At 41.1% G+C, this 12198-nt stretch overlaps 1 protein-coding gene across 2 annotated transcripts in view; it reads right to left on the bottom strand.

The window, feature by feature from the left end:
* The window catches only part of rbm20 (RNA binding motif protein 20), a 69244-nt gene that overhangs the window by 30818 nt on the left and 26228 nt on the right, over positions 1 to 12198 (bottom strand). Inside the window, exon 1 of one of the 2 annotated variants that reach the window (XM_090204382.1) lies at positions 5088 to 5456. The exons of the other annotated variant lie outside the window; for it this stretch is intronic. The gene's annotated coding sequence lies outside the window, so the exon portion shown is untranslated. Of the gene's footprint in view, positions 1 to 5087; positions 5457 to 12198 lie in introns of those variants that run through there. 2 annotated transcript variants of the gene reach the window in all.

Below are 12198 nucleotides of genomic sequence, written 5' to 3'. Positions count from 1 at the left end.
AGGCCACTTCAGACCTGTCCAGATCTTGTAATACGAAACAGATTTAGTAGTAGAGGTATAGATCCATGGATGCATCTCAAATTGCACTTTATTTTCTATATACTACTACTTTTTACAGTGGGCCCTCTTAAAAGTAGCTTTCTACATTTATTCTATTTTATTTAACCTTTATTTAACTAGGCAAGTCAGTTAAGAACAAATTCTTATTTACAATGACGGCCTACCCATAGGGAATAGGGTGCCATTTAAGACTCAGGTTTCAAGTCGTCCCGGACAGTAATTTATTCATTAAAATCAGGTGGTGGGATATTGGAGCGTGATATGATAAGCCATCATTAGATGCCCCCTGTAGAATGTGTGTGTGTGTCTGCCTGTCATACAATCGTTAATAAATTCAAACCAGGTGTTAGGGTTATTGGAGCGTGATCTGATAATAGATCATTAGATGTGCTCTAAAGGATCGGGGGCCTTTACACCAATCAGAGATGGATACAGTGTATATTACACTGACTGATGACAATATGAATGTCACACTGAATTTCTCTGGAGCGATCCTCAGCTGAAGATGACTCTACATATGGTAAGTTGCTCTTATACCTGTGTATTAACTAAAGCAACAACGTTGTATTAAATAGTACCAAAGTAATTGCATTATAATTGAGTTAAACATGTTTATTTTATTACAGAGGAATAAACTGTTGCTTTAAAAAAAACACTGAGTCCCCTGTTGTTTTGCTAATGACCTTGTAACTGACTAGACTATTAGGCCCAAATGCTTGTCTGAGGTCCTATTGTGTGTCTGCTGTCTGCTGGGAATCTCTTACCATGTCATAAATGCTGGGCCCAGTCTCCTATATGCCAGAAAAAGACTCTCGCACACACAGGGTGACGTCATTGCTGCCTTAGCTTATGTCGCCACGGTTCAACAAGCTCAACCTTGAGTGCATAGTTGAAGGTGTTCGGTTTTTAGAAACACAATAACGATGTAGGGGGTGAGCTATTATAGAATTAAATCTCATAAATCACTATATCAGAGACAACATTGTGAATAAATATAATACAGAAGTACATCCCAAATACAAATTATTAGTCAGCAATAACAATATTAGCAATATTCAATCCTATACATTCAATCAAATCAGACTAGTTTTAACTGTGGTATTTGTCATGTTCTCGTGTGAAACTATTTCATGCTCCTGTTTTTAATGGTGTAACAATGTGGACGGGACGGTGTTGTGCTGTGGGTATGGTCGCATGCTTCATCATTAATTAGTAGTAGTTATTATAAGCAGGGAAGGGCGGAGAGCTCCCTGGCATTGTTATGCTGCATACAGGTGTTGGATCTTAATTTAACCAGTAATGTCAAAGCAAAATAATCCTGCAGCAAAATAATTTGAACATTTAGTCCATAATGTTGCTAGATCGTTGGTTAGCTGGCCAAAATTAGGCTACATGAAAACTGCAATACTGTTAGTGTAACCAACCATGTGTTAGTGCAGGTTTTCAGTGAATTCATGAAGCTCATCTGCATTTCCCGAGGTGCATGAAAATTCTCATCAACAAAAGAGTGATCAAATCTGTCGTAACCGGCCGCGACCGGGAGGTCCGTGGGGCGACGCACAATTGGCCTAGCGTCGCCCGGGTTAGGGAGGGCTTGGTCGGTAGGGGTGTCCTTGTCTCATCGCGCACCAGCGACTCCTGTGGCGGGCCGGCGCAGTGTGCGCTAACCAAGGTGGCCAGGTGCACTGTGTTTCCTCCGGCGCATTGGTGCGGCTGGCTTCCGGGTTGGATGCGTGCTGTGTTAAGAAGCAGTGCGGCTTGGTTGGGTTGTGTATCGGAGGACGCATGACTTTCAACCTTCGTCTCTCCCGAGCCCGTACGGGAGTTGTAGCGATGAGACAAGATAGTAGCTACTACAACAATTGGATACCACGAAATTGGGGAGAAAAAGGGGTAAAAAAAAAAAAAAAAAAGTGATCAAATCAATATCCTACATCTGTACGTATATGGTAACGTGATAATATGTTAAACGTTGGAAATGTAGTTCATATAAGCAGTCATTTAAAGAAACAGCATACTAATAATGTTAAGGATGTCAAATTGCCATAAAGTGTATGTGTTCAAAAACAACAATATAGTCACTATTTTGTTATTCATTTGAATTGGGTTGTTTCTCTAAACATGCTGAGAGACCATATTGCAGTCTAACTTTTACTAACAGAAAACAATTAAGCTAATAATAATTTATTTGCCATTTTTTCCGTTTACAATTTTATTCATAGAAAATGTGCAGTAATTTAAATAAATTAAAAATAGACATATTTGTATTTGTGCTGCTGCGAGGACACAAATATTATACATTTTATAAAGTTTATATAAAAGTATATTTTTTAATTATGTATTTTATTTAAGTATATGTCCACATTTGTTAACATATACTTAAGTTATATGTATTTAACTTATACTTACTGTATACACTGTGTGTTTCAAAACATTAGGAACACCTGCTTTTTCCATGTTCCCTGTGGAACGCTTTTGACACCTTGTAGACTCCATGCTCGGACAAATTGAGGCTGGTCTGAGCGCAAAATGAATGGGGTGCAACTCAATATTAGGACTGTGTTCTTAATGTTTTCTACACAGTGTATGTTATAAGTATAATTATAATAGTGTATGTTTTGGGCAAAAACATGCTAGGAACAAGGGCATTCAAATTGGTTGATTATTATTGTTTCCCACGCATACTGTTGGGTTCTACTTCATTCAATAACTTACATTTACACAAGGAACAGTTTATGTATTATGAAACAACAATTATTTTAATGTATTTATTTATTATGAAACACTAATTATTTTAATGTATTTATGTATTATGAAACACAAATTATTTCATGTATGTATTTATTATGAAACACTAATTATTTTAATGTATTTATTTATTATAAAACACTAATTATTTGTCCGAAACAACGCTTCAAGCAAATGTGTTACTAGCAAAATTGCATATTGTTGTGTAAAAGATACTGTACACAAAAATGCTACTCACAAATTCAAACAAATTCTTAATGAATCATTCTAAATGAACAAAAACAAACACAATCCAGCAAAAGTAAGTCCCTCTATCTAGGCTCCCGACTTTTCCTTCTCTCTCTCCCTTGTTCCCTCTTTCCTCTCATGCAACACAAGACACTGTTTGGAGCAGCTGGTTCCCTCTCCTCTGTGTGTATAACCAATTTGTCATGATCAGACTTCTCACCAACATTCAAACACACAGTCCCCCTCTCCTCTGCAGCCTGATAGATGACTGTACTAACCATTACCACCCTTTTCTGTTATGTGACTGTCTCAAAGCCCAATGAGTGTTGACTCCTTTAACAAATGAGGACAGAGTAGCTTCGCCGTGTAGCATGTCTCCATAATGGACTCTGTAACTTACACTACGTTCATATATGGTACATTGCTAGTAAATACAGTATATGTGTATGGCTATATGTACGGAGTGTGCGCATGTATGGCGCATTACACGGACGTACTATACGTAGCCTGCATGTTGGGGATTGCTTTTCTAGGAACATAGTATGGATATAGCACATACATCTTTTAAATGAATAGAAACAGTATATATTAATTAGCTCAATATATTATTGACACTACATTTTAGTCTCACGCTGAAAGATTTTGTCTTTAAGCCAAGTGTTCCTGCTGAAAATATTGACACGCACTTGAACTTGAATGAATATGTAAGAACTGAAATAGTCAATTGAACAGACTTAGGGAGAAGGAGATATGATATGAATTAATCGTATGTCCAAACAAATAAAATAATGATCTTATATTATTAGTGCAATAACAAATGCCAGGGATAAAGCTTCATGTTGATTCAGTGAATAATTAAAAAGGACACCAATGACATCATTTGATAAATAAATCTGAACAAAATGATTTGAACATTTGTGGACCAAAGTCAAACTAGCAAAATAAAGTCGAAACCTATCTGAAACAAACTCAAAAGCACTCCCACTTTCCAACAAATCCCAAAAACCCCAGTGTCTACCAGTAAGTCATCAGACATAGTAAACCAAGTCCAATATTCAGATATAATTCCATATTGTTTGGACATAAGCAGGGTTACTCAACCAGTCCCATTCAAGTAGAGATCCATTGTTCCTTCCACACAACACTTAGAACCTAGAAGACTTCTGAAGACATCAAAGAGAACCCTTCAGCATAAAGTTCTACACACCAAATAGGCCAAGTCCCGCTAGCTTTATGAGAGGAAATATACTACTTAACTGGACCCTAAGGTGCCGAGTGAGTGAAGCAATTTAGGGAGCACAGTTCAAAAGTGAAAAGTGTGTGGAACAAGACGGCCCATGCTTTCCCCAACCAATTCAAATCAAATGTATTTATAAAGCCCTTTTTACAACAGCAGATGTGTCAAAATGCTTATACCGAAACCCAGCCTAAAACCCCAAAGACCAAGCAATGCAGAGCAGATGTAGAACCACTGCCCAAACACAACAAGCCTACAGAGAGATATCAATTCGATTTTTGGATTTGATGTTTTAAGATCCTCATTAGCTGACGCCAATGGCTCTATAGGTGGCTGGGCGCTACAACCCACCACTACACACCCCTGCACAACACAGAGAGCCATCAATCTGTACAACACAGCAAGCCTACAGAGAGCTATCAATCTGTACAACACAGCGAGCCTACAGAGAGCTATCAATCTGTACAACACAGCAAGCCTACAGAGAGCTATCAATCTGTACAACACAGCGAGCCTACAGAGAGCTATCAATCTGTAAAACACAGCGAGCCTACAGAGAGCTATCAATCTGTACAACACAGCGAGCCTACAGAGAGCTATCAATCTGTACAACACAACGAGCCTACAGAGAACTATCAATCTGTACAACACAGCGAGCCTACAGAGAGCTATCAATCTGTACAACACAGCGAGCCTACAGAGAGCTATCAATCTGTACAACACAGCCTTGACCCTATACTCCTATACTCCTTACTCAACAGAGCCATCTCCAGTCTCAGAAACACCCCCGGAGGAACAGAAAAGTCACACCAACCTGGAGCAGCGGTTGCACTGTAGGAGTCCTCTCTATGTTACACCCCACTAGCAGCTACTGTAGTTACGTTATGACCTACGTCTAGTGGCTGAGGATGCATGAGACTTGCTTACTGCCCGTCTCTCTACTAGCACTGTGACTAACTGTACACCAACTCCACCACCCCAACCCTTTCCTATGTAGTTAAAGTTAACTCCACCACTACACCCCTGCCCTTGAGAGTGCACTGACACTATAGTTCAACACACTGCCCTGTGAGTCCCTGTATGAGAGTGCACTGACGCTATAGTCCAACACACTGCCCTGTGAGTCCCTGTATGAGAGTGCACTGTCTCTATAGTCCAACACACTGCCCTGTGAGTCCCTGTATGAGAGTGCACTGACGCTATAGTCCAACACACTGCCCTGTGAGTCCCTGTATGAGAGTGCACTGTCTCTATAGTCCAACACACTGCCCTGTGAGTCCCTGTATGTGAGTGCCCCTTTCCCTATGTAAGTCCAATGTTGTTAACGCCAAGTTGATCACTATACCACTACCCTCGGCCCTTCCCTGAGCTGGTCCCCCAGTCCACCTGGTTTTTTATTTACCACCAGATGTATTGGGGGAGATGGGGGCCATTTGGAGGGTCAACTCTACTAGGATTCCACTATGACAAAAAAATACAGTATTTAGAAAATATGTATATTTTATAGGTTTAAAATAAATGATATTTAAATTACTTGGCTGTTGCAAGGTAATATAATGTGAATGATAAGACGTCTAAATACATAAAACAAAAACAAAAATGTCTAAAACACAACAGATATTTTAGATAGAAGCTGGAATATCGGGTCGGTTAAATATAGTATTTTTAAAGGTGCATTACCTTTATAACATATATGAAAATAATTGTTTGGTGATATGTTCAACTCGGCTTTCTCATACTGCCCGTAACACGGCTTAAATAAAATGTCATCCACATCTATTCGCCTTGGTAGGCGCGCGCGCACACACACACACGCACTCGCACACTGACAATTATATTGAGAATTATATTAATATTTTACCCTAAGGTACATTTATAATAGGAAACATTTAGCAACAGGTTTAACAACACAAAGCCTATCCTAAATGGATATATCAACACACGCCAATGACCGTAATGAGAGATTTCTTTCCCACAACGTTTTCTTTGCACACATATTAAAAACAGCTGCAGGTATGCTCATAATTTGCTTGAATAAATAGTTTCTTTCTATTCTTCTACCTATTGTTGTTATTATTATTTTTGACAAAGAACCCATTTCATTAACAAAATATTTCGACCGGCTTTATGAATTATTAGGTGTTAAAACTGTATGTTTACTGACAACGTAGTAATGATTTTGTAGCAACTACAGAGGCCTACTTCATCTATCTATTTTTGCACCCAAAAAAGAATGTTCACAACATCGTATAGGTTGTGTGTTTGAATTTGACATCGAAGGAATACTATGGCATCTTCAAATGGGTTTCATGAAGATATTTTGTTTAATCAATTTTCCTAGGCTATTCAGAATCAGATAAATGTCCACAAGCAAATTAATGAAAGTAAATTAATAGGCCTACATTAACTTTAATTAAGTTGTAAAGTTTCATAGCATGTTTGGATAATGTTTGATATAGTCTGTTGTGTAAAATGCATAGCCTATGCTATTATAACAAAGAAGAAGACTAAACATAATTAATAAGAAGCCTACGACACAGACTTAACAACGTTAGCAAATGCGGACAATATAGGCTATTTAAATCAATTAACTTTTCTCCAACTTTTTCATCTATTTGAAGAAAAAATGTACAAGTTGTTTTCTGCCTTTTAGTCACCAGATAGCATCATTCTACCTCATGTTTGTCAACACTGTAATTCTCAAAACTCAACATAAAGATCTAAATCAAATTCGATCGATATTTGAAACACTACCCACTTCGGACGACTAGGTCTAATATCCTGTTAATATATCCTTATTATGCATTAATACAAATTATGATTGGGCCAAACCTCGAATCAATCAACTGTAGTCCTACTTTATTTACATGCGGATAGTTCATTTGGTGACATCTCGCCACTTTTGCGCATTGGTTTCCAGCTCTCATAGAGATAAGCATTTTACCTAAACTCCCAGGCATCCTATTCCCTGTGAGGTGCCAATGCAACATATTTACATCCCCTCCATCTGTTGCAGTTTAGCTCGGGGCGGCCCATCCGGGGGAGAGAGAGAACACACTGCTTTTAGTGAGCCTATCTCCAATTTATTTTAAAAGTCCGGAACAGGACATGACTGGGCCAAAATGTTAGGCCCTAAATTCAGTGCACCGTGCAACACGGTTCTTTCCACCGAGTTTCTCTCAGGACAGCAGACTACAAGGTGACGCCTGTGACCTACAGGTAAACTCCCCACCTCGCTGACCGTAAATATCATTCAGGGAGCATCCATTTGATTGCGCAATATAAAACTTTTATATTGAGTTACCAAGAAATGTGCCTGCAGAGGACGAACGTTTGCCTAAAAAGTACAACATTAATATCACAATAATCATCATTAATATAAAAAAGTGACAAGCAAAATTGACAAGCAGAATGAATGCATATGCCCTACAAACCTGTTCACTTTAAAATAAATGAAATTGACAGATGATCAATTAAGCTCCTTAATCAAAGCAACCCCACCATACCATCACCTAGTCTAATTTAATCCCACTAGATGGCACTAAATGCTTTGCTCTGTGGCTCCAGGAGTCCCTGTGGAGATAGGATTTAACCATATGAGGGCACCATTCTCTTTCTGATGAATCTATAAACCTGGGGTCTCCAAGCCTTTTCTCAGGAAGTTACCCTCCTGCAGGTTTTCACTACAACCCCCGTTGTAACTAACCTGATTCAGTTTATCAACCAGCTAATAATTAGAATCAGGTGTGCTATATTAGGGCTGGATCGAAAACCTACAGGAAGGTAGCTCTCCAGGAACAGGGTCTATCATGTCTCTGTCGTGTCTGTCTATCATGTCTCTGTCGTGTCTGTCTATCATGTCTCTGTCGTGTCTGTCTATCATGTCTCTGTGTTGCAACACAGGGGTCATGGGTTTGTTTCCGGGTGGGGCCACCCATACGTAATGTATACATGCATGACTACAACTTTAAGTTGCTTTGGATAGTTATTATATTATTATTATATTATTATTATATTATTAAAAACTGCAGCCATAAATGGCAGGTAGCCTGCAGTTAACCCACTGTTCCTAAATAAAGGTCAACTGAACGGAGCATTAGAATGCAAGAAAAAGCAAAGAGTACGGGATAAAATGGTCCCTAGTGGCTCAGTTAGTAGAGCAGGGTGCTTGCAATGTCAGGGTTGTGGGTTTGATTCCCACAGGGGACCAGGAGGAAAATGTATCCACTCACTACTGTAAGTCGCTCTGGATAAGAATGTCTGCTAAATGACTAACATGTAAATACAATCACCTGCCTGTTGATAATTCATATAATAAAGAATAACGCATTTAGGATGATGACCAGCTCTCTGACACGGGTGTACGCCGCTACGCTGTCTTTGTCTCACCCGAACGCACACCAGTGGAGGCTGCTGAGGGGAGGACGGCTTATAATAATGTCTGGAAATTAGCGAATGGAAACCATGTATTTCATACCAATCCACCTATTCCGCTCCAGCCATTACCACGAGCCTGTCCTCCCCAATTAAGGTGCTGACAACCTCCTGTGACGCACCCACCCAAACCCCCAATCTCACGAAGAAGACACAGATCAGGTTGTCAAGTCCATCAACCCTAACCGTGCCCCTTGACTTTTCCCAATACGGAACAACCAGTCAATCACGTTCCACAACCCTAATGAACGTTTTCAACAGATCCATCACATAACGCTCGACTGCTTACTCCTCACGTGGTTGTCATGATCACTGAGGTGAGGGAGGGTGAGTTATGGATGGATGGGTCAGCTAGATTACTCATCATGTGGTCTACATGTTTGTTAGGGTGGGGGGGGGGGGTCAAAGTATGTATGGACGAGTCCGGGGGGTCTGGGTCAGCTAGATTGAGCCTGAGTTTGCAGCTCCAGGGGATCAAATACATGGTATATGGCACAGCTGAGGGAGCCTCTGATTTATAGCTGCCCAGGAACGGGTGAGGAATCCTGGCCACAGACACATGGGTAGGATCCTGAGGACTGGAGCTCCATGAGGCTGATGGGTGGTAGCTGTAGTAGTGTGTGTGTGTGTGTGTGTGTGTGTGTGGTCTAAGTATAATGGCAGCGATTGGCACATTCCACCTGACGTTTTTAAAAGGTGGAAAGGTATGTTATAGGTTAAATGTGGGGTTTTATTAAGTAATATAAAAACAGTTACGTTAGGGTAACACACACTACAAGCATCACATCCCCTCTGTCCTCTGTCAAATACATGTTGAGTCACATGGTAGCAAACACAAATCCTCTCTCTCTCTCTCTCTCTCTCTCTCTCTCTCTCTCTCTCTCTCTCTCTCTCTCACACACACTCACACTCACACTCACACTCACACTCACACTCACACTCACACTCACACTCTCACACACACACACACGCACCATAGCTCTTATTTCAGCCACCAGCTATTAGGAAGGTGTAACATAGGATATCAGGGTCACAGAGAAACACACAGGTCAAATGGAATCTTCTGGTCGAAGACAGCTGTACCATAACTGTGTTTCACCACTAAGAGCATTCCTGCTAAAATGATCATACGTGTGTGTGTGTGTGTGTGTGTGTGTGTGTGTGTGTGTGTGTGTGTGTGTGTGTGTGTGCATGTGTGTGTTCATTCCTGCTGTTCGGTGTGTGTGTGTGTGTGTGTGTGTGTGTGTGTGTGTGTGTGTGTGTGTGTGTGTGTGTGTGTGTGTGTGTGTGTGTGCATGTGTGTGTTCATTCCTGCTGTTCGGTGTGTGTGTGTGTGTGTGTGTGTGCCTTCCTGCTAAAACACACAGTGGAATAACCTAAATGAGTGTTTGACACTGACTACCAGTGGAAGTGAGGAATTGTTCCCTAGAGTACTATGGAAATACACTGACACCTGTTGCAATAATTAAGTAAAACATTTCTTTAAACAGGAAGTTAAGGTTATAAACAATGGATTTACCTTAATCTATACCCATCATTGCCTTCATTATAACTATCAATCATTGTAACCATACAGTAGTAAGTAGCAAGCTCACTTTAACGTCAATTTAAGAGAAAAATAGTCTGATTTCAACCAGACAAAATATCAACCAAAACAGAAAAACACCTAATTGATTGATTCTCAATGGACCAACACTTACAACTGTAATGCATGAATACAACACATTCCTACGGCTAATGTTTTTCAGTTGCTAGATAATGTCTCTGAGTAGAGCGTTGTTTATTCAGCTGGTGTTTCTGAGCACGAAGCTAGCTCATAATACAGCTAATGTTTTTCAGTTGCTAGATAATGTCTCTGAGTAGAGTGTTGTTTCTGAGCACGAAGCTAGCTCATAATACAGCTAATGTTTTTCAAACGGTTCGTCAGTACTTATCCACTGTATCGAATGCTCCTCTGCGCTTTGCATTGTGAGGTGAGCATTGAGCTCTGCATGTGTGTGTCTAAGGTGGTTGGACCTTCTGCAGACTGACACAGGAGCCCCCTAGAAACTGTAGATGGGAGAGACAGAGAATGTCTAAAACTAACTAACAGACTTATAGTGGGTGGCCTTAGGGATCACTTCCAGGTCAATAGGTCAATTCTTCGCTCCACTATCAGGTCGACGACACTACAGCCCTGCCCAAAAACAAAACCTAACCCCTTCCTCCTGGATTTAGCACTAGATCAGAAAGAATTGGACAGGTATAAGCAGTATTATTGCAGATCCAACTTGGCTTCTGACAGGACAGTTCCGATTTAGGTATTTGCTCATACCTCTCCAATGCTTTCAGATCTACACCCGGAGAATCTTTGGCAGACAGTGAATTGTTTTGGCTATAACATAAAGGGAGAATTGCTAGAACAGCTGTCTGACAAGCAATTTTCCTGTTCTGTTGTAAAATGTATTTATAGCTTTACTAGTGTACCCTTGTGGAGAATCAATTCTCCATTTTCATTGGCTGAGCTGTTCCTGTGACAGATTAAAAAGCCATCTTTTTTTTCTGATGAAATTCCACAGTCAAAACAACAGTGAAATCCAATGTTCCACTGACATTTTGGACAATTTGAAGAATGAAGTGCATCTCCGTGCCACTCAGGAGTCTTCCCTCTCTGCAGACAGCAACACAGGAGCTTTTTTTGGAGTACAGGGTGACGTATTCACATCTCCCCCTCTGTCCCTCTCTCTCCTTCTCTCCCTCATCCCTCTTTCACCCTCTCTTTCCCTCGCTCTCCTTCTCCCTCTCCCTCTCTCGTCCCTCAATCCAAAGCAAGTGTAGCATTTAACCATCTGTCAGCGCCATCAGCCAGCGACTGCCAATCACACCCTGTCACACCCTGGCAACGTGTGCCTCATCAGCCAATCGGAACGCAGTTTCCCCTCCACCTGCTCACCCCCCCCCCCCCCCCCCCCCCCCCCCCCCCCCCCAACCCTGACCCCTACCACCCCTGCTGTCCACACATGAAAAACTATGGCCACTCACAACAGGAGGTGTGAGGTATGGCCTCTCCAGCCTCTCTCCCTGGCCTGCCTGCCTGCAAACCTCTCTGTACTCTCATTGCTAAAGACGAGATGCCCTCCTTGAAAGCGATAGTGCCCTGTGCACAGATGAGTAGGATCCCTTTGCCATGGTAGTCCGTGTATATCAGTTCAGAGCAGAGGAAGAGAGAAAAAGGAGAGGGGGAAGAAAAAGTAGAGTATGGAGAGGATGAAGTAAAGAGAGAGAGGGAAAAGGCTTGCCTGTCTACACAGACTCTTTGCTCCGGCCAAACGCCACGCCCACTGATGTTAGTTTTTTCTCCGCAATGAGTCTGGATCTGAATACCTCCCAGACGATTTATAGAATGGAAATCCATTCCAGACAGTCTGATTGGTCCCAGAAACCAATGGGTTGGGCCAGAGCAGAGTCAGAACACACGTGGGGACAGAGGCGTTTGAAAATGTGTCATTGTC

This window comes from Oncorhynchus mykiss, chromosome 17, assembly GCF_057628025.1.
Source record: "Oncorhynchus mykiss isolate SJ-2025 chromosome 17, ASM5762802v1, whole genome shotgun sequence".
NCBI lineage: Eukaryota > Metazoa > Chordata > Actinopteri > Salmoniformes > Salmonidae > Oncorhynchus > Oncorhynchus mykiss.
This window is presented reverse-complemented; position numbering and strand designations above follow the sequence as displayed.